This window comes from Diabrotica virgifera, chromosome 2 (assembly GCF_917563875.1).
Source record: "Diabrotica virgifera virgifera chromosome 2, PGI_DIABVI_V3a".
In the NCBI taxonomy this organism is placed as follows: domain Eukaryota; kingdom Metazoa; phylum Arthropoda; class Insecta; order Coleoptera; family Chrysomelidae; genus Diabrotica; species Diabrotica virgifera.
This window is the reverse complement of record NC_065444.1, coordinates 179977734-180001333: the sequence shown is the minus strand read 5'-3', so window position 1 is coordinate 180001333 and position 23600 is coordinate 179977734. Positions and strand designations below refer to the sequence as shown.

Here is a 23600-nt window from a genome sequence, read left to right as displayed (position 1 = left end):
GAATAATAACTTTTTTTCGTAAAATTAATAATAAAAAAGTTTTCCACATGGTTCCTAGCAGACACTGTATAAGAGCTTCTGCATAATGCCTTTATTGTAATGCCATATTCGGATTCAGCATATCAAAAACAAAATAGAAGCATATTTGATCAAAGTAAAATGATGAATTCAACGATATTTTTAAAATTATTTGTACAAAACAATAATTGTTATTGTTTAAACAATTTATAAACAATTAGCAGGAAAATTATTTGAGTAGAACTTTTTACTTCAACATGTATATAAACTAATAAAAAAGTTTTATTCCCAAACAATGCATGTTTTCGTTCTATTTTGACTCTCCTATTTATAAATATGATATGTAGTTTCATTTTGTTTTTCTGTAAGACAAAAATTGGTTAAGATATGGTTGGTCAAAATTTGCATACACTCGTGATGATTGACTTGTTTAAGGCCTTTCGACTATAACCCTTTCAAAAATAAGCACTTTAAACCGGTGAAACTTACAGATCATATAAAAAATTTACAAGTAAAGTAAATTGTTTGTAAAGCGGTAATGATTAATTTCATTTGCGGTGCTAAATAAGGGAAGATTTACACGATTTTTTTTTACCAAAAAAAGAGGCCAAATTTTTTTGAGCGTACCTCGCTTAGTTTTGATGATATAATTTTTTTTAAGAAATAGAAATAATTTTTTTTATACGCTTTAAAAAAGTTTTAATGGGTTTTCCCGAAATGTGCTTCATTTTATAGTTATTTCACATTGAATTATTCGATTTGGAATTTGACGAATAAGAACGTATTTTTCAGGAGCTACAACTTTACTTTGACTAAGTCTTTTGACTTCACGAATACACAACTTTTTTAGGTTATTTTTAAGCTACATTTTTGCTGAGAATATTTTTTTCGACAAAATACTAAGTTTTTGAGTTATTTGTGAAAAACCGCCTGAAAACGTGTTTTTTTGTCGAAAAATAAACTTTTTCAATCGCAAATAACTCAAAAAGTGTTGACTTACTTAAGAAACTTTATAAAACAAAAGTTGTTTAGAATTAGTCAGTTTACCCATTTCCGGACTTATTTTAAACTCGCATTATTTCACCCCCGGGAAGGGGTGACTGTCACCCCCCAAGTAAAAGTAACAAACGACACAAGTTTAATTTTGACCTGGAGGGTAAGCAGTGACGGCTCGTGATTTTTACAATAGGGGAGGCTATACTTAACTGTAAAATATCTAGTCTAGACAAATGTGCACTAGCAAAAAAATGCGCCAAAAAATGTAATTTAAGGCCCCATTTTTTGACCATTTTTTATTTACATTTCATAATATCATCCTAATTCATAATTTTCATATCATATCATTTTAAAAATAGTTAGTCTAATTGTAAAAGTTTAATACCAAAGTTTGTGTCGTTCATTTGTTAACAATTCCATCTATTTGTAAATAGAAACCTATGCATATCAAAATAAATACAGATTTGAAGTCTTGGCGTCCATATATAATGAAGCTTCAAATTTTTTAAGATACTCAACTGAATTTTTTTAATTCTAAACGCGGCCTACTGCGAATTCAAAAACACGATAAATTACCGATATTTTGCTTTGAGTTAGAGATATCGGAAAAAGTTTTTTGAGCAAGTTGTTCCAAATATTATTATAACCCCACATACCAAATTTCATAACAAAATTCTCACTTTTAGATTTTTCATTATTAGTCAGGACCCTAAAATTCCTTGTCCCGAGACGTACGCAACCACGCAACGGAGCCGAGAAGCTACTCTGCCTCCCTTGGTATATCTCCGGGCAGCGTGTGATGGCACCGTAGATGCCACTGTTAGGAGACCGGGTCTCCTTAAACGCCTGCCGCGCTGCACAGAGCATTAGCAACGGAGTCTGCTGGGCTTCTCGGCTCCGTTCATGAATCTCGGGATAACCCAGGGTCCTGCCTACAATAATATGTAATAAAACTGAGACGCGATCATGCGTTCTAATGCTAATGCTCCGTACGTTTGGATAATTAGTGATAGTATAGAATTTACACGTTGTATAATAGTGAGACTGCTTGTTGTTTTCGCGATTCATGATAAACAAAACAGTGTAGAGTGTGTAAAAAATTTATGGGGAGGCTGTGCCTTCCTTGCCTCCTCTGACGAGCCGCCACTGAGGGTAAGTAGAACCAAAACCCAAATTTTCGTGCAATTTGGAGTTGACCCTGAAAATTACACGGTATCGCCGTATTTCCCGTTAATTTACTGGACTATTTTGAGACAAAATCTGCATATATATCACAAGCACGTGCTATGATCCTAATCTTAAACCTAATATTAATAATACTTGATGGATAATAAAACTAATATTTGATGGATAATGTCAACTTAATTAATTTTCAAGGATATTGACAAGTACTTTTAATGCTGTGGAATATGTTCATTATTATTGATTTAACCAAGCCTTCGAATCTACAACAAATATAATATGACATTCACGGATTTTTTTTATTATTACTTAGCTTGATGCCTCGACAACTAATGGCCATTAGCATGGTTCAGTTGTTGGTTCCAATAGATATTTCTCACTATTATAATATTTTAATATTATATTTGTCGAATCCTTTTCGTTTTAGACATTCCATAAGAATGCTAGGTTTAACCTTCTCGAAAGCTTTATTATAGTCTATAAATGCTACGAAAAGATCTTTTTATTGGTCTCGATATTTTTGGATAAGATTGGTGAAACTAAACAGAGCTTCCACTGTTCCGAAGGCATTACCAATACTCCAGGGAAATATAGCAAAAATTTACCAAGTTCGGAACACTTCACCAGCCATGTTACAAATGGGTTTTTTGGGTACTCTATATTATCTAATACATACATTATAAATACCATAAGGCTTGTCAAAGTTCGGACGAGAATCTTAGTTATTAATCTTCCGATGACCAACCTTTTTTTGTTACACGGATGACCAACGGGGGTAAAAAATGACCCCAGGTCAAAAATTACCTGGAATGAATGTTTTCAGCATTTAAATCTTCATCTAACAATACATCCTCGTTTTCTGATACTATTTCATCTTATCATCATAAAAATCGCTAGCAGTAACAATTTCGTGTAACTCAGCCTCAGTAAGATATTTGCGGGCCATATCTTATATGGACACAAAATACTAAGAAACTATAATAATACACGCCAGGAAATAATAATAATGCCTAACTGTAGCAGACAGGAATGTCACGATTCGTACAAAACAAGGACCACAGTCTAAAAATAGATTTTGATAACGCGCAGTATAAAACTACTTGGAATTCCACATAATAGACGGTATTTTACTAAGCATCAACTTCAGAATATATTTTTTATTCGTAAAATATAGGGAATTTTTTTATTTCAAAATATGAGGATATCTAGAATGATATTAAAGTCAAATAAAAAAATAATGAGTTAAAAATTGAAAATACTGTTGAATTTATTAAAGAAAAACGCCCCCCTTAGTCATCCGAAGGTTAACATATAAGGGTTAAAAATTGCAGTTTTTTTCCTTTAAATCGCTACAGCTATAAACAGCGTAATTAAATTATATTATTTAGAGTATTCATATTTTAGCAGAAAGGTATAAAATGGCTATCTCTGAATTTTAGTCAGATCATTTGTTGCTTTGTAAATTGCAAAATAAAGATAAAATTTTGAAAATCAAAAATTTACTATAACTTTTTTAAAAATAAACTTAAGACTTTAGTACTGCACGAAAAGTTGAGTCAAGTAGTTCTTATAATGCACAAAAAAGTTTAAGATGATTCTTTGGTTCTTCTAAATTTTATTCAATTTGTTTATCCCACAGAACTTTTTTTGTAATGTTATTGCTCAGTATATAATAACAATACAACGGTTCTGCGAGATCCACATGAAAGAAGAAGTCTTATGTTTTCAAAGTACTTATTTATACAAAACAATAAAAAATAATTTTATTCATTGCAAAAATATTTTGTAAGTATTTTGGCGTAAAAATAATTTCAATAACTTTGTTAATACTGACTGTAGCCTATATCCTGTATACTTTGGAACTGGAAAAGCTGGTGTTATTGCACGAGTTTTTAAAAAATAATTATTTTTCGCCTAGGTCAATTAGGGTCAAAGTTAGCCACTTTTGTTATTTAATTCACAGCTACTTCTCTTTATATAAAATTCTCTTGTCACAGTGTTAGTTATCATATAGACCAGAGAAATTAGCAAATAAATGGCCTCTTTCGTTATATCCGTTCATTCAGGTATCTAAGATCTGCTTTGGGTAAATTTGGTTACAACATAATCCAATATATAAATTATGCTAAAGATAAACGTACTTTTTAACTTATAAACAATATATAAACAATTAATGATCGCTATTTGATTTTAAATATTAAAGGTGGAGACCGGTATGCTATATGGAAAGGTGATATAATTTCACTATAGAAGCATAGAACATTTTTTTAAAATGAGTGTTTGAAAAGTTATTTTTGTTAATTTGTTGTTTAGTTATTGGGAAAATAGCTTCAAAAGTCGATTTTTTGAAAATGGTTAATATCTCTTCTAAAAATACACACAAAACTTTAATTTCGCGTGAGTAAAGGAACAATATCACAAGTATTCAGCTGTTAAAATTTCAAGAAGTTGCACTTAATAGTTGTGAAATTGTTTATCCCAAAAAGTTTTTATCTACGGCGTTATTATGCATAAACTATTAGGTCTACATAAATTCTGAAGACATCAAATCAAAGAGAAGGGTTCAATTTATCGAATTAGATCATTTTTTGATTAAAAGGTTTATAATAAATGTTGTAAAATAATTTTTAAAAGGTAGTGTTATTTAAAGCTTATAAACAATTAAAATAACTCAGATGCATTAACATGTAGGAAGTTAATTTTTTTTATTCGACATGTTGGTATTCTTATACAAACTAGAACAAAAATATAATGCTCTATGACCCTTAAAACCCGAGTTAGCCACTTTTTTTCAAAAATTCACCGTGGCTTTGTATCTGTATCCCGAATAAAGTACGTGCCTCCTAGTGGCGGGATACGGGCAACAATACATTGGCTTATAGGGCAGTCCTTACAGTAGGGATCCTGACCTATACAGAAAAATGCAGGCGGGTGTGGAGTGTAATACTTCACTTGGGTTGCATTGGTGGTGTATTGGCTAAACGTGCAGGGCAGGGTATGGTGCTGATAGAAAAGGCATTCAGGCATAAAATATCCAAACAAAATCTTTTCAGGCCATAATAATGAAAAGACCTTCTCCAATGATATAAAAAAAAACTTAATACTGAAATGATGGCATCTGCTGAGGTAAAATGTGCCGGAAGTAAAATGAGCCTCCGTTCGGATTTCCGGGTGAGGACTATCTCAGGGAAAACACCATTGCAAGTTAGAAAAATCAGGATAGGGTTGTGGAATCTTGGTAGTCTTACAGGTAAGAGTCTGGAGTTAGTGGATGCGCTCAAACGAAGAAGAGTTCAAATTGCTTGTATTCAAGAAACTAGGTGGAAAGGACAAAGGGCGAAAGAACTAGGTGAAGGATACACATTGTGGTATGTAGGGAGTAGTAACACTAGAAGTGGAGTTGGTATAATTGCTGATAGTGAAATGAAAGATAACGTAGTAGAAGTTGTAAGAACGAGTGATAGAATGATGTCAGTGAAATTTGCAATTGATAAAGAGGTATTGAATGTTGTGTGTGTATGCTCCCCAAACAGGTCTGGGTGAGAATGAAAGAAGAGCTTTCTATGGTCAATTAGGAGACGTACTGAGTGATATTCCAGCAGAGGAGAAAGTTATAATAGGAGGTGATTTCAATGAACATGTGGGGCAAACCAAGACAGGATATGAAACAATACATTGGGGATTAGGTTTTGGAACTAGAAATGAAGCTAGAGATGACATGCTTGAATTAGCAACAGCATTGGATATGGAGATTGTTAACACATTCTTTAAAAAGAGAGAAACTCAACTTATTACCTACAAAAGTGGACAACATCAATCCCAAATAGACTACTTCATGATAAGGAAAGAAGACATACGTGAATGCAAGGACTGCAAGGTAATAGTTAGTGAGACAGTAAGCCAACAACATAAGCTGCTTGTTCTGGACATCGAAGTAAAAACGAAACTAAACAAAAATATCGGAGAGGACCACAAAAAATCAAGTGGTGGCTGCTAAAAGATGAGAAAGAAGGTCTATTCAGGAGAAGAATAGTAGAAAAATATATTGGAACATGAAAGGAAGCCCTAATAGAATTTGGAGAAAAATGGCCAGTAGTATTAGAGAGACTGCTATTGAAATACTTGGGAAAACGTCAGGAAAAAAGTTTGAGGATAAAGAGACTTAGTGGTGGTCAAACGAAGTACAAGGAAAAATGAAAGATAAGAGACATATAAAAAGTGGCAAGAAACCAGATTCGACACAGATCTTCAAAACTATATGGTGGCGAAAAAGGAAGCGAAAGTAGCAGTAGCAAAAGCCAAAGCAGGAGCGTATTCAAACCTATACGATCAACTTGATACCAGATGACGATATATATAATAGCCAAACAGAGAGCAAAGAAAGCAAAAGATTTTAATCAGATCAGATGTATCCGAGATGAAAATAATAAAATACTAGTTCACGCAAGGGATGTCAAAAAGAGATGGACAAAGTACTTTGACAGCTTATTAAATGAAGAATTTGACAGACAGCCTGTAGAGTCAACGGAGAAAGTAGCAGCAATGGTCACCAAAATAACCAACGGGGAAGTGGCTCAAGCGCTTCAAAAAATAAAGAAAGGAAAAGCGGTAGGACCAGATGATATTCCTGGGGAAGTATAGAGAGCATTGGGAGAGACAGGAACAAAGTGGCTAGCAGGTCTATTTAATAGAATTATGGAAGTTGGACAAATGCCAGACGAATGGAGAAGCAGTATACTGGTAACTGTTTACAAAAATAAGGGAGATATACAACAATGTACAGGGCACACAAACTACAGGGCTATAAAACTGCTTAGCCGCACCATGAAAATATGGGAAAGAGTAATTGATAGACGAATACGTGAAGAGACCGAAATATCCGAGAATCAATTTGGCTTTATGCAGGGTAGATCAACAACAGATGCAATTTTCATTATAAGGCAGAGTAAAGAAACAAACGCTCATACCTATGGTATTCATTGATCTTGAGAAAGCATATGATAGAGTTCCTCGAGAGATTCTGTGGTGGGCACTCAATAAGAAAGGAGTCCCTGGTGAATATGTAAAGATTGTGAGGGATATGTATGAGGGAGTAACGACTAGTGTTAGGACAGGTGTGGGAGAGATTGATAAATTTCATGTGAAAGTACGATTCCACCAAGGCTCTGTGCTTAGTTCGTATTTATTCTCATTAGTTTTGGACCAGATAACAGCGAAACTACAGGGTAACATTCCATGGTGCTTCATTCCATGGTGGTTCATTTAAAGATGGAGCTACTACAAATAAAATGGTGTCTTTGGATGGTGAAATGATTGTGAAAAGCAATAGTTTTAAGTACCTCCGATCGGTATTACAGAGTAATGAAGAAATAGATGGAGATGCATGCAGTAGAATTAGGGCTGGATGGATGAAGTGGAAAGAAGCGAGTGGTGTGTTGTTTGACAGAAAAATTCCAATGAAGCTGAAGGGAAAATTCTATAAAACAGTCATAAGACCGGCTATGATGTACGGAACTGAATGTTGGGTAGTGAAAAAGAAAGAGGAACAACGAATGCATGTGGCCGAAATGAGAATGCTTAGATGGATGAGTGGAGTGACAAAGAAGGATAAAATTAGAAATGAGTATATTAGGGGAAGTCTAGGTGTGGCACCAATTGATGCCAAAATAAGAGAGCATAGGTTAAGATGGTTTGGTCATGTTCAACGTCGTGACGTTAATCACCCAATACGAAGAGTAGCTGAAGTGCAGATTCCTGGAAGGAGTAGGAGAGGAAGACCAAAGAAGACCTGGGGGGAGACGATAAGGCAGGACATGTTGGTAAAGGGGATTAACATGACCCAAGATAGAATTGTGTGGAGAAATGCAATTAGGGAAGCCGACCCCGCATAGGGATAAGGCAAAGAGAATGATGATGATGATGACCGTGGCTTTGTTTATAAACATTAGAAAATTTGAAAAGCAACGTTTAAGCGCCTAAAAGATCATGTTTATACAAAAAAAATTAAAAACTATTCCTGCAAAAATGAGCCGTCCATGATGCGCCAAAAGTGGAGGGTTTAAAAGTAAAGTGATTCTTATCCTCATGATTTTATTATCAAAAACTTAATTCACAACTACACATTTATAAAAGGTGCAATACTTCCGGTTCTAACCAATGAAAATTGATGTTATAAAGGTTATTAGGTGATTAAACTCAGGTTTTAGGGTTGATCACAATGAAAATTACGATAAACGATCTAATGGTGTATTTTAGTGTTTACGATACAAAATCTGAAAGCTAACTAAAACAGAACTACAGTCAGAGTAGACCACACACAGTAGACACACGATATATTACGTAGGTAACTTCACAAAGAACAGGGCCCTTGAAAGCCAACATGTTGGGTCTCGACGACCGAAATATTAAATGCGTCCTCCAGGGGCGCAGCGTAAGGAGTTAGTCTCCCCCTTGGCGTCGAAATCGTTGGAGGAGGGGCCAACAGAAGATGCAGTTTTCTTCCTGGGGCGTCCTCGTCTTCGCCTTGGCACTACAGGCGTTGGAGCATCCTTTACCATTATCGGAGGTAACCGTTCCGATATCACTGCAGTTTTTCCCGGATCAACTTCGACGACTTTCACTTGCTGATACTCCTATCGCAAGTCATATAACGGATATGAGCCACTAGTGACGGCGTTTAAACATTGATAGTCTACGCAAAGTCTTGTACCGCCATCCTTTTTCGGCACTAATCCAAACGGCGCGGCCAAAGCACTTCCGTATTCTTCGACGATGTCTTCCCCCAAGGGTCTATCCAACTCGGTCCCAAGCACTTCTCTCTTGGCAGGTGACACCCGGTAAAGTGGTAGTGAATCTGAAGGTATTCTTCTATCTTCTTTCGTTGGGTCGAGCTCGTTAATAATCTAGAGCTATATCTACGGAAGAGAAATATATCGCGGATGCTTCCGTATGACTACACTCTGGGCAGATAGCCCTAATAAATCCCGGTTTATCACAACCGTAACAAGTTAACGGGGTGTTTAGGCTATTGAGCGGCGAATTCGAAGTAACTGCTTAGACAATAGCACTGTCCGTACGCGAAGAACTAGCAATTTTTTTCGAAGTCGTAATTCGATCGGTGGATTGTCGATCACCTTATTTTCGACACTCATCCTCAGAATGACCGGGAGCACCACAATTGCTACATCGCGGCCGTTTTTCGTACGATTCTCGATTATGGGTGGCTTCGTTCTTATTAGAACAAGGTCTCCGAATACATCTTCAACTTTTCGTGCTGCTGTAAGCAGCTCCGTAAAAGTGGAAACGAAATATCTAGAAATCTTGTCTAATCCCTTTATGTAGTAACCCATACACCATATCTAACTGGATTTTTTTGTGTAAGGCTGCCTGGTTCTAGTTGCGCAAGAACAGCCCTACACCTACAACGGCAAACAAAGACGTCCACTGTCATTGTTTCGTCTTGCTCCTCGGCGAATAACTCGCGGTACACACGATATGCAGGTTTTTTCGGACCGAACGTAACTCTCAGCAAACTAACAAGTTCCTTTCATGTCTTAATAGTATATTTGACTCCTTCATACCATTTCGCCGCGAAATTATCAAAAAGCATTGCGATTCCCCGAAAAGCATTTTCGTCAGACACTAATGCGCAGTTTTTATAGATTTCTACAGCGCTAATGAAGGCATCTACGTCGGTGTCTTTGTGTCTATCAAAGCGCGAATGACATTCCGACAAGTTGCCACTTTGGGACGACGGCGAAACGGGAGCACTTTGTACCGACAATTTTGACAAAAGCTTTTGAAATTGTTCGTTGGTCAACACCACCTTTTGAGTCATGTCTCTTATGTTTATTGTCACAGATCTATTTGAAAAAGCAGAGTCCGTCTCAGAACTAATTTTAATCGCACTCAAATGTTAAGGTTTTGCGTGAAACTCAAATTGTACAAATGATTGGTCATGAAAAAATTGGAAAATACTTAGTAGTAAATAGCTGTATCCACGCTTGGATAAAAATACCTCCAGCACCTTATGACAGCCCTGGGCACTAAGGCTATCTTCTCCCGGTGAGGGTGGTTATCCCTTATCCGAGGGGTGGAATAATTGATACGCTTTTACTTGTTGAGTTGTTTTATTTACACTCGCATTAGCATAAGCTGGTAGCACCGCACCCAAAGAATATCTCGTGTAGAAAGAGACACTATCTTTAATGTGGAAATATTACGTCTGATCACCAAAATAGAATGACGAATGTCTGATATAATAATATTGAATTCCCTTGTTATAGTTTTGCTGTTTATATATTTAGAAATGCCTATTCAGCATCGACCATGAAAAGTGTTTATAATTGACTCTGCAATTATTAGTTGAATCGTGATCTAGGATAACAATATTTATATAATCGAATGAAGGTTGTAATATTGTTATGATGACATAAATAACTGAAAGTAATTATCGTAGGTAATTACAGGGTGGTTTTAAGATATATCTACTGAGTACAGATGAATTCTTGTACACCTTCCCTTTTTAGGAATTTTCCGACTACGGGGAGGGAAATTTGCAAGTCGTTCTACCAACCCATACTGTGTTGTAATCAATACAAAAAATTTATTTTATATACAAACTTCCTAAGCCTACGCAAATACATAAATAATATAAAATGTTCGTTTAACAACATTGTTTCGTAACACTTGTCACTCACTCTGTTTTCGGATTGTAAGCATATAATCTATTCTTATGTATTTCCTTGATTTTATTGTTTTCTATTCTGATTTTACAATTAACGTTATTTACTTCTGTTATCGTGAAAGGACCTACATAAAGACTATCAAACTTACCATTCTCTTCCCTTTTTACAAGGACTAGGTCTCCTCTTTTAAAGTGTTGTGGTGTTGCTTTGAGCTTATTCTTTTCTTCTTGCCGCTCTTTTTTGTCTTCATTGCTTCTAGTGAGGTGACCTATCGTGTCTATGTACGCTGTGTCCTGTGGTTTCGAAGAAGTGTCCGATATCACGTCTTCTTTGACAAGTGTTCTATTCGGTTTGTTAATGTGACATTCATGGCATTGTTTAACGTATTTTCTTACGTCTTTTTCTAAATTTTTCCATCTAAATCTTGCTTTTAGCTTCTTTATTAGTCTATTTTTCTTTAAGTGTCCTCCGAACATCGGGTGATTATTGTATTCTTCTATTAATCTGTGTTTTTCTTTGTCATCTTTTATTGTTTCTGGTACTTCACATATGTATATTTCTATATTCTTCAATTTTTTATTTCCTTCTTTAATAAATTCACCAATTGTGCACATTTTAAAAATAATATCATTTACGTATATTTTTACTTTACGTACTGCATTCTCTACCGCCAGCTTATCAAGCTGTACCAACGCTTGGTTTAAATCGAAACGATTCAATCCTGTGGCTATGCTTTTGCTGCATTTTATTTTGTTTTTGGCCCTAATGCTCAGTCTTGGTGAGATTAGTTTTGCTCCAAAGGACAAAATTGGTAGTCTATGCGCCTCTAAATTATTTAGTACCTTCCTTACTGTCTGTTTGGTGGCTTCTGGCTGTAGTGCGAGTTCACTTTCAGCCTTTGTTTGTCTTGCTTCTTTCTCCTTTTCTTTTGCTTGAGCTCTTGTTATAGCTAGTATATGGGCGTTGTCTATGTATAGGTTTTTTAGTTGATGCAATGTTATTCTTGAAAGGCTGTCTGCGTAGTTACTTTTCCCTGTTATATACTCTATTTCGAAGTCATATTCTTCTAGGTCTAATCTGATCCTCGTGAGTTTTGAGGTTGGTTCTTTCATTGCAAATAGGTGTGTCAAAGGTTTATGGTCTGTTTTTACGTTGAATGTTGGTGCTCCATATAGATAACATTTAAAATAATTAATTCCCCAATGAATCGCTAGTAATTCCTTAACGATTATAGGTTTATTACATTCTCCTTTACTAAAACTTCTTGATGCATATGCTATAGGTAGGTCAATTTCGTTATAATCTTGACTTAGGATTGCTGAACAACTCTCATTAGATGCGTCTGTTGTTAAGATAAACTGTTTGTTGAAATCGGGATATTTTAAAATTGGTGGTTTCGTCAGAGATGCTTTAAGCTTTTTGAATGCTTTTTCACACTCCTCGGTCCACGAAAATTCTACTCCTTTCCTCGATAATTTGTTGAGTGGTCTGCATATTTCCGCAAAATTTTTAATAATACGTCTGTAATAGTTGCAAAATGCTACAAATCTCTTTGTTTCTTCCGCTGTCTTAGGTGTCGGATATTGTTCAATTACTGCATACTTCGCTTTGTCTGGTGATACTCCCTCTTGAGAAAGATCATGTCCTAAATATGTTACTTCCCTTCTAAAGAATTGACATTTTCCTGGGTTAAGTTTCAAATTGAATTTTCGACATGTCTCAAATGTCTTTTTCAGGTTGTCTAAGTGATGTTTTTCGGATATTCCAATTACTACGATATCGTCCATGTAAAGAAATGCTTTGTCTGGTGTTAATCCTGAAAATGCTATTGACATCATTCTTGAAAAGCTATTTGGGCTTACATTTAATCCAAAAGGTAATCTGGTAAATTGAAATGCTCCATTTTCTGTGCTGAACGATGTGTATTTTCTCGATGATTTTTCTAATGGTATCTGGTGAAAGCCTGACATTAAGTCTATAACTGAAAACCATTTTGCTCTTCCTAGTTGATCTAATATCGAATCTATTCTTGGTAATGGAAATTTGTCTGTAACTATCTTCTTGTTCAGTTGTCTAAAATCTATGCATAATCTCCATGCTTTTCCTCCATCTATAGCTTTTTTCGGTACCAGTACTACTGGGCTGTTGTACTCGGATGTAGATGGTTCTATGATTCCTTGGTCTCTTAGGTTTTGTACTTGTCGATTTAATTCCTCTGTTTGCGCATGAGGTGTCCTATAATTCTTGATATATACCGGAGTTTGGTCTTTAACTCTTAGTTTTTGTTCGTAGAAATTGTTACAGGTTAACATATCATGCCTTAGGGCGAATATGTCTGAATATTCCTCGCATAACGATACTAAGTTGTCTCGTATGTATTCTGGTATGTCTAATTTCAGTGATTCTCGTAATTCTTTTTTTCTGTCCTTGCTGTCGTTGACTAGCCTATATATATTGAATAGTTTAATATCCAACGTCCTGATTGTGCTTGCGTCTACATTTACTGTTTCGTACGTTGTGTTCAAAATTTTGATGTATGGATTATTACTTGAAATAATTGCTCTTGCTATGAATATTCCTGGTTGTATTTCTTGCTGTTCCACTATCCTGTCTTTCTTTAACGTTTGAAAAATTTTTACGATTCTGTAAATTTCACATCTAGGCGGTATTATTATGGTGTCATTGTCTATATTATCCAGAATTTTCGTACTAATGTAACAATCGTTGTCCTCTTTAATGTGCATTTTAAGGTTTGCGTAATCTAGTATACATTGAAAGTTAGAAATAAAGTCTCTCCCAATGATTCCGTCTGTTGGAATTGGAAAGTTAGGTTCTACCAATTGAAAGATGTGTTCAAATCGAGTTCCTTTTACTTCGCGTGTTGTCTCAACTTCTCCCATTGTTTGCAACTCTCCTTTAGTGACTCCTTTTATTTTCGCCTTTGTGTTTGGTTTCACGTGTTCCTTCATAAAATCTTGTGAACATTTTAGTATTGAAATATCAGCTCCTGTGTCTATGATAAAAGTGCTTGTGTTTTCAAGAATTCCTGTTTTCATTCGTACAAAGTTCGTTAGGTTTAGGTCGAAGTTGTAAATGTTATATTTTATTTCTGCCTGTGTGCTTCCAACTTCTTGTTCATTCAAAACCCCAACTGCTGGTTTTCTTGCTCTTCTTGACTGTCCTCTATTTCTAGTAACCTTACGTTCCTGTTACGTCCGCCTCTCTGGTTTCCTCTGTATGTTTGATTGTTAAATTGTCTGTATCCTCTGTTCGAATAATTTCGTTGATTGTCCGTTGCTTCTCCTTCGTTCCGTTGTCCGAAGTTATTTCTTCTTCCTCTGTCATATTTGTTATGGTATCCTCTTCTGTATTGCTGCTGTCCTCTCCTATTCTCGTAGTTTGTCCTATAATTTAAGACTCTTCCTTGTGCATTTTCTTCAGTCGTATCGATCGACAAAAATTTAGATACTACTTCCTGTGGTGATGTAAAGTTGCCTGCTTCCAGTATTAGCTTAGCTTTCTCTACATTAGCGTTTCGTTTCATTGTTGTTACTACTGCTTCCGTCGTATATTTCTTTGCTAAGTCAAGTGGCATTCCTCCCGCTATGTATGCTACTTTTAATTGTTCTGATAACTCTTCCACTTCAGATGCGTACACTGCTGCATCTCTATGCCCTTGCCTTTTTTTGGCTAATTTGGCTATTAAATTCTTCGGATTATCACCTTTTAATTCTTTCTTTAGTGCTTCAGCTATCCGTGGAATCGTATCTTCTGTGGTTATTAGGTTCCTAGCATTATTGGTGAGTCGCGTTTTTATTAGCGGTACAGCTGTGTCTTCATGACCTTCTGCCAATTTTCCAAGTAGTTCTAATGCGTCTAAAAATGGTTGTAATTTCCCTGCGCTTCCATCGAACTCGTTGGGCAATATCTTGCTTGCGATATTCAAAAATTCATTGATTGTCAAAGCCGTGTTTAATATTGTTATATCTTGTTTTATGTCACCTTTTTCCTCTTTTATTTCGTCGTTAATTATTTCTTCTTGTCCTTCCTCGTCGCTTTTTCCTTCTATTTCCTCATCGCTTTGTTCCTCTTCAACTTCCTTGTCGATTGGTTGATGTATTGAACTTGGAACCACTGTTCTCACATTTACTGCTTGAAATGATCGTATAACTTTGTCTCTGATTTTTCCAAAATATTTGTTGCACGATTCCCTTTGTTTGTCCGAAAGTGCTTCCCAGTTTTTCCTAGTCAATTGCGTGAACTTGTTATAAGCTTTAATTAGCTGTGTCGTTACTTCTTCCTTTATGTCCTTAGATTTGGGAACTTTTTTCTTTAAGACTCTTCTGCTTTGCCTCTCTATTTCTTGTGCAATTTCCTCAACTATTTTGACAAAATCTTCCCAAGTAACTTTGTTGCTACTCATTTATACATAATTTTTTTTCTTTTTTCCAGCTTCTGCACTTCTTAGCGAAAATATAAATTCGATAGTCTGACGGTGTATATAGATATGTAGTATATAGATATATAGTAAAAATATAGAGATAAAATAATATGTCAATATATGGTAAAAATATGTAAAAATTGCAGTAGTAATAAAAAAATTCAAAAATAAATAACGTTATATTAACCCTTGTAAATAAGTAGTTAGAATAATAATTTAAATGTATTATGCATATAGCGTATATTTGTTATATATCGTATATTTATTTTGATAGGTATATTTACGCTAGCAAATATTAAAATCATAAAAATTGCAAAAATGTACTAAAAATCAGTAGTCAAATAATAAATGAATAAAAGTCAGCAAGGATAAAGTATACGTTGATAAATATGTAAAAAAATCATATAAAATTGTATCATTGCGTCCTATAATAACTTAATATGAGGGTAAAAAAAAATCTTTGTATATTGATAAATATTGGTAATAGAATAGAATAATTAAGTAAAAATAGGTAAACTTGAAACATATATTAATGTAATTAAGGTAGCACATAATGTTTATACTTTATACTTTATATTAATCAGGAAATACCACAAAAATAGCTAATATGGACTTACCACTTTTACACGTCTTTGTTCGTATCACAAGTCCTCGCTGCACGTTCCATAGCATTGTCCATTTTCCATTGTCCCACGATGTTCCATCTCCATACTATTCCATTTTCAGCTCCGCGTCGGCCTGATGTCTCCATCCATTTTACATACCACACTGTTGTCTAAGGTGGTCTAGGTGCCTGAACATTGACGTGTTTCTTCATACCTGTCCTGTTCACCAGTCCTGAGTTCTTCCCTGGTTCTGGATCGCCATATGACAGCCCTGGGCACTAAGGCTATCTTCTCCCGGTGAGGGTGGTTATCCCTTATCCGAGGGGTGGAATAATTGATACGCTTTTACTTGTTGAGTTGTTTTATTTACACTCGCATTAGCATAAGCTGGTAGCACCGCACCCAAAGAACATCTCGTGTAGAAAGAGACAATATCTTTAATGTGGAAATATTACGTCTGATCACCAAAATAGAATGACGAATGTCTGATATAATAATATTGAATTCCCTTGTTATAGTTTTGCTGTTTATATATTTAGAAATGCCTATTCAGCATCGACCATGAAAAGTGTTTATAATTGACTCTGCAATTATTAGTTGAATCGTGATCTAGGATAACAATATTTATATAATCGAATGAAGGTTGTAATATTGTTATGATGACATAAATAACTGAAAGTAATTATCGTAGATAATTACAGGGTGTTTTTAAGATATATCTACTGAGTACAGATGAATTCTTGTACAACCTTTCTGCACACTAGGGTGGTGCGAAAAAAGTCAAGTTGATAATTCCGTGTCGCTATAGTGCGAAAAAGTTGCGATTGGTAATTACAAGAAAAACAAAAAAGAATTATTCAAATCGGACTTTCTTCCGATCCCGCAACGGGCCTAAACATTATGAAAAAAAAAATGATATTTTACCTTTTTTTCAAAAATTTTTATTTATCCTTCGCGTATGTTTTATTTATCGCTATAGTAAAATTTATTTACAGTGTGCATGGTTGAGTAATAAAAAAATAGTTTTACGTTTACGCATTTAACGAATAACTTCCGATGCCGCAAGGTCAATTATTAAAATCTATAAAAATTTGAAATTTTTAATGATTTTGATAAATTAAAAAGTTTAGTTATCTCATTTTTCTGTTACATTGTGGAGCTTTTCGCTTGTTTAGATATTCTATGACAATATTTAAACAGCTCAGAACTAAAAACGAGTGGGTGGTTGTACTTCTAGCTCCACACGCACCCTTTTCTCCAACCAACCAATGAGTGTGTGTTTTTTTACATTATTTACATATTATGTACATTTCTTTTTCATCTGTTTGTGTCCAGCTCTTAAACACCAACTTTGTATTTTAATTTCTTGGTAAAATCTGGCAGCATGGACCTTGATTTAAGTGTTGTCCTGATGAATCCATCTCTTGATTGGAACCCACATACATTAGATTTAGACGGTGCTTCCATGGCCAACTTTAGTCACCTCTCGTCAGCTTGCGTGTGACAGGGATAGTTTTGTACATTCCAGTCTGGCATGTCCCCGATGTAGTGCAAGAAGTTATATCTTTATTTGAAACTCTTCGAAGAACTGGTGGAGAAGATAGTTTTGTAACATTCCAGACTATTATTTCAGTATAGTCCCTTCTCCTTCTTCTTTAAGTACCGTGACCAAATTTTTAGGCGTGGGTAGCTTCCATAACAATTTGCCGATATCGTTCTCGATCTTGTGCGGCATGTAACAATTGATCTGCTGATAAGCCAGTCCATTGACGAAGGTTTCGGAGCCATGAATATTTCTTTCGACCAATTCTTCTTTTTCCGTCGATCTTTCCATTGAGTATTAACTGCAGAATCCTGTATCTGCTACCTCTCATAATATGCCCCAGATATTCAAGTTTTCTCTTTTTTATCATCTTCATTAAGTCATCTTCGCCTTGACCTACTCTGTTTAAGACTTCTCTGTTTGAAATGCGTTGAACCCAAGATATTCTGAGCGTTCTACGATACGACCACATCTCAAAGGCTTCTAATTTGTTCATCATGTTAACCTTCATGATCCAGGTTTCACATCCATATAGTAATATAGGAGACACATAACATTTTAGGAACTTGATTCTTAGTTGTATGTTCAGCTGAGAGTTGCGCAGAATAGATCTAAGTTTCATAAATGCTCCTCTTGCAATTTCTATACGAGTTTTAATTTCTTCATCCGGATTTAGTGTCTCGTTTATCCAACATCCTAGGTATTTAAAATGGTTAACTTTTGTTACTGATTCATCATTGACAATTAGTTGCATAGGGCCGACGTCTTGTTTACTAACCACAAGTAACTTTGTCTTTGTTGCATTTATGTTAAGTCCGTTATTGGAGCATTCTCTAGTGACTCGATCTATAAGGAATTGAAGATCTTCGATATTTTCAGCCATGATCGCGGTGTCGTCTGCATATCTGATGTTGTTAATAGTTTCTCCCCCGATTCGAACTCCACATTGTCCTTCCAAGGCTTCATTAAAAATTATTTCTGAGTATACGTTAAACAAAGTTGGGGATAACACACAACCCTGTCTGACACCTCTTTGAATGCAAATTTTGTCTGTTTCTTTGCCGTCTACCAGAATAGAAGCTTCTTGATTCCTATATAGATATTGTAAAAGTCTCAGATCTTTATCATCTATTCCAATCATTTCTAGATATTCAAACAACCTATCATGTTGAACTCTATCAAACGCCTTCTCAAAATCTATAAAGCAGACGTAAATTGGTTTCTGTACTTCCCATGATCGTTGAGGTAATGTTAACATTGAGAACAAAGCTTCCCTTCTTCCCAATCCTTCTCTGAAACCGAATTGTTTGTTTCCCATTGTCTCTTCACATTTCTGCTTGATTCTATAAAGAATTATCTTAAGAAGTAGCTTGAGAGAGTGGCTCATGAGACTAATTAGTCTAAAGTCTTTACATGATGATGTATTAGGCTTTTTTTGGGAGTGGAATAAATGTAGACTCTAACCATATCTGTGGCATCATACCAGTCTCGTATATATGGTTATAAATGTTTGTTAGTTGTGAGACATTGTCGTCATCCAGAAGTTTGAGCTAGTCTGATGGTATTTGGACAGGACCTGGAGATTTCCCATTTTTGCTCTGTTTGATGGCTTTCTCCACTTCCGCTTTTAAAATACTAGGACCAGTATTCGTATACTTTGTGGTGTTAAGTGGTGGCCTCGTATCCAGGAAGAGCTCTTTTATATATTTAGTCCATTCTTCCTTTTTTCATCCAAGTCGAGAATTATTTTACCTTTGGAGTTTCTCATAAAGTGAGGAATTCTTTTTCTCTGAGTGTAGGTAATTTCTTTAAGCTTTTTATGTATATTAAACTAGTCAGGTTTTCTTTGTAGTTCTTCCATTTCACGACATCTTTGTTCCATCCAGTCCTCTTTTGCTCGTTTAACCTCGTATCTTATTTGTCGATATATCTCTCTATACCGAATCTCGTCTTTGTTTTTCCAATTTCTTCTTTGTTGAATAAGGTCTAGTATTTTATCGGTCATCCAATCCTTTTTCTTTATTGGGTCTTTTTCTGGTTTCCAAACCTCGTTTGCTACGGTGACCATGGCGGAATTCATGATATCTAGATTTTGGCCGATATTTTCTTGTTCAGATCTTTCTAACTGTTTTTTAATCTCACGATTTATCTTATTTCCGGACTCATCTGATATTACGGCATTTCTTAGGAGTCGAGTATTAGGTTTCTTCTGCGTTGTAGGGGCTTTTATTCTTTTTAGTTTTAGTTTGAATCCAGCACAGAGCAGATTATGGTTAGTTGCTGCGTCTGCACTTGGATATGTTTTTGCAGATGTAATACTGTTTCTAAACCGTATAGTCCTGTGCTTGAAAATTTAAAGTAGGAGGGATGAAATAGTCTAATACTTTTGCCTTTGGCTTTAGTCTGTCCTGCTTTTAAGACTCTCCTTAGCCCTAGTTCTCTAATGTGTTTCCTTTCTCCCTGCTACTTGAAATTTTGAAGCACAGGACTAAACTAAAATAATAGACTGGAATGTTGCGAAACTATCTCCTCCACCACTTCCTCGAAGAGTTTCAAATGAAGATATAACTTCTTGCATTACATCGGGCGACATGCCAGACTGGAATGCACAAAACTATCCCTGCAACACGCAAGTTGACGAGCGGTGTTTGTAAAGTTGGTCAAGGAAGCATCGTCTAATGCTAATGTATATGGGTCCAATATATATATATATATATATATATATATATATATATATATATATATTGATGTGATCTTGATTATTGATATGAGATAATATTTTTATATGTCATTTAATTTAATCAATGCATTAATAATAATCTAATTAATTTACCAGATCACATATCAATATGTTTTCAATCTCAGGGCGAATTATAAATTAATTACTTACTTTCGTGGCTTCTAAATATTTCTTAATGGTTCCTAATCGGGATAGAAAAGAAAAGAGTAAAAAAAATACACATATGGGTTACAATTATAATCAAAATATTTTTTATTTTATTTAAAAGGCAATCAATGCTTAATATTTGCTATTTCTTATTATTCTTAAACATAACATTTACAAATGGGAATCTTATTTCCTTTTAGTTTTCAATTGAAAGTTTTTATTAACATTTAACTATTAGGAGTTATTAGGAACAACTCTATTTAAGTTTGATGAAGCTTTTCTGATATTATTGATTATGTTATTCAATTTTTTATGTGGAATTTAATACGAAAAACCCATACATTCATGTCCAAACAAATGAGACTGACCTTTTCCTGGTGAACTGAAAATGTCCTCACACAAGACCCGTTTCCTGCTATCCTTGGCTGCGATCAAACCTCGTCCTGGCTTCCAGTAATGTTCTCCTTTGAAAAACTAGCTCGTATAGCTCTCGTTCCGCGTCTGTCGTGATGCTGTGTTCTACCTTTCTCGAAACTGCTATCAGCTACCGGGACACTCTTGGCTCAAGGAGGTTATTTTACTCTCGACCTGGCCTACCTCTCGTTCCACGATAGATACTCCACACTCACGGAACTACATCGGCTTTCTCATTCTCCGTACACTACCGTCTACTACTCGACTTCTCTTCTCGACAGCTCAAAACATTCTGATCTCACTTTCTCATCCATTCCCCTACTTTCTAAATATCCCTTCCAGATTCACAAATCAATCTTCCACCACCAACTCTCATTCGTAATATTCCTCAAAACCAATTTTTAATCTTTCTAAATATGCTTAATGGATTTCAAAAGAAAATATTTAATTCCCATTCTAAAATACTTTCTAACTATTTACAAATTTTAATGACCTATTCTCTCTTTCAAATGAGTCTTATTTAGCATAGGCTAATGATCGAAACCTTCCGCGAAAAACGATAATGAACTATCATCTATTTCACTGAATTTTATTTAGCATAGGCTAATGATCGACCTTCCGAGAAAAACGATAATGGTACGCGTCATTCACTTTGTTTATCTAAGCACATTGTTCCGAGTTTCGTACGCTTATTCTAATCACTTCTTAAAATTAAATATAACAATTTGTTGTATACAGGTTGTTCTAAATTTATATGCCCGAGGTTGAGAAAATTAAAAATATTTTATATTAAAGTGAATTTTGTTTATAATTATCAAAATTTAATTTTCATATCAAATAGAAATATAACAAATCCCCGCCTTGTATTCGATAAAATTTATCTGCATTTTTAAATAAATTTTCTCGAGGCAAAACCAACTCCCTGTATATTTCCTTACTTTAATCTACGTCTTATACCCCTTCTTCTTGTATTACTCTAATTAGTCCCACCTGTAGAGTAATTGTTTCCTTATTTTCAGTGTCCTCATCCTGTGTTAGAGTGTCGGCTATTATGTTGTCTTTCCCTTTTTCCCATATTAATCTTCTGTCTTTTTCCTCAGATTTTTCACATACTTTTATCGTGTATTCTGCATCCTCGTTTTCATATGCCTCCTCTTCAAATGCCACTGTTTCGATCATATCTTTTTCGCTTTCATTTTTTTGCTTTATTTCTTCTTCTCCTGAGCTCGTCTCTTCTTTTGAGGAATCCCAGGTTTCCTTTGTTTCTGATACTCTCAAATTTTCTTCTTCTGGGCTCAACTCTTCTTTTGAGGAGCCACAGGTTTCATTTTCTTTTGTCTTTTTCTGACTTTTTCTCCCTTTTCTTCTTTGTCCTTGCTTCGTTGCCAAATTCATTTCCACTGTTTGTTCTTTACCTGATTCGTCCGTATTTTGTTTCTCCTGTTCCTTGTCCTGTTCTTCTTCTTTTTCTTCTGTTAGATTCATCGTATTATTTTTAAAATCTATCACTACATGTTTTTCTGCCAATTCGTCAACTCCTACTATCATGTCATGTGACATGTTTGGCATTATTACACATTGTAGTGCATACATCTTCTTACCCAGTCGTACCATTACTCGTATGCCTTCATTTATAGTTGCCAATGTCCGTTTGTTTGCGCCCACTAAATTTACCCTAGGTATTTTGTAAATTAAATTTGTTAAGTTAACTTCTTCTATTAGTTTTCTGTTGACCAATGTTATTTCAGATCCAGTGTCTATCATAATTTTAATTGGTTTCTCGTTGATAAATCCATCCACAAATTTTAAATTAACTCCATTTTTCTTTTCGTTGTTTCTTGCCAATTTAATAAACTCCTTGGGGTTACAAAAGATTCCTGTTTGATTTTTGGTTTTTAGTGAGCGCCGTCGTAAAAAAACGCCGGTTGCTCATCGTTGTTTATATTTTCGTCATAATGTCTCTCTCCGTCATATCCATCTGTCTGGGTATTATTTACTTCTCTTCTATTTTCTCTTGGTCTGTCGGATCTGTTTCGGTTTTCTTGATATCCCTGTTCATTTTGTCTACCATTATTTCTGTTTTCTTGATTTGAGCGTGTGGTGTTTCTATTCTGGTATTCTCGATTTCTGTCCTCATTCCATTGCCTATTTCTTTGTTCATAATTTCCTCTTCCGTTGTCTCTATTTTCGTTTTCCCTTCTGGGATTAAAATCTCGTCTTGTATAGTCCCTCCTATTTTGATTTCTATCTCTGTAATCCTGTGTTTCTCGGGGCCTTCTTGATTTTGTTTCTCTTACACGTAATTCTCTTATTTGTAGGAATTGGCATAAACTATCTATGTCTTTGTAGTTTTGCAATGTGATATGGTCTTCCAGCGTTTCTTCGAAATGTCTTGCAATCAGTTCGACTAATTGTTCCGATGAGTAATTATATTGTAAATGTTTTGCGTTATAGTAAATTTGTAATGCATATGTCCTTTCTGATATACCCATCCTATCATTGTATTTCCCATTTTGCAATTCCTTGTTAATTTCCAATTGTTGGACTTTTCCCCAGAAATAATTCAAAAATTTTTGTTCAAATTGTTGCCAACTCTCAAATTCTTCTTCTTTGCAATCGAACCATAGGCTTGCTTCATTTTTGAGATGGTTTCTGATAGTTTCTTTTGCTGTTTCGAAATTTCCGATGTGCTGTATTTTCTTTTTCAGGCTATTTATGAACGGCACTGGGTGTAATCTTCTTACATCCCCGCCAAACCTTATCTTCACGTCATCTGTGCTATGTATAACCATTTCTCTTCTTTCTCCGACATTTTGTTGCGTCCGGT

The 23600-nt window shown here is 35.1% G+C and overlaps 1 protein-coding gene across 1 annotated transcript in view; it reads left to right on the top strand.

Annotated features, from left to right (window-relative positions):
* The first annotated feature begins 1852 nt into the window (after positions 1-1852).
* Positions 1853-23600, top strand: part of LOC126879742 (endoglucanase-like) — a 178049-nt gene continuing 156301 nt past the window's right edge. The window contains exon 1 of the mRNA XM_050642963.1: positions 1853-2166. The gene's annotated coding sequence lies outside the window, so the exon portion shown is untranslated. The remainder of the gene's footprint in view (positions 2167-23600) is intronic.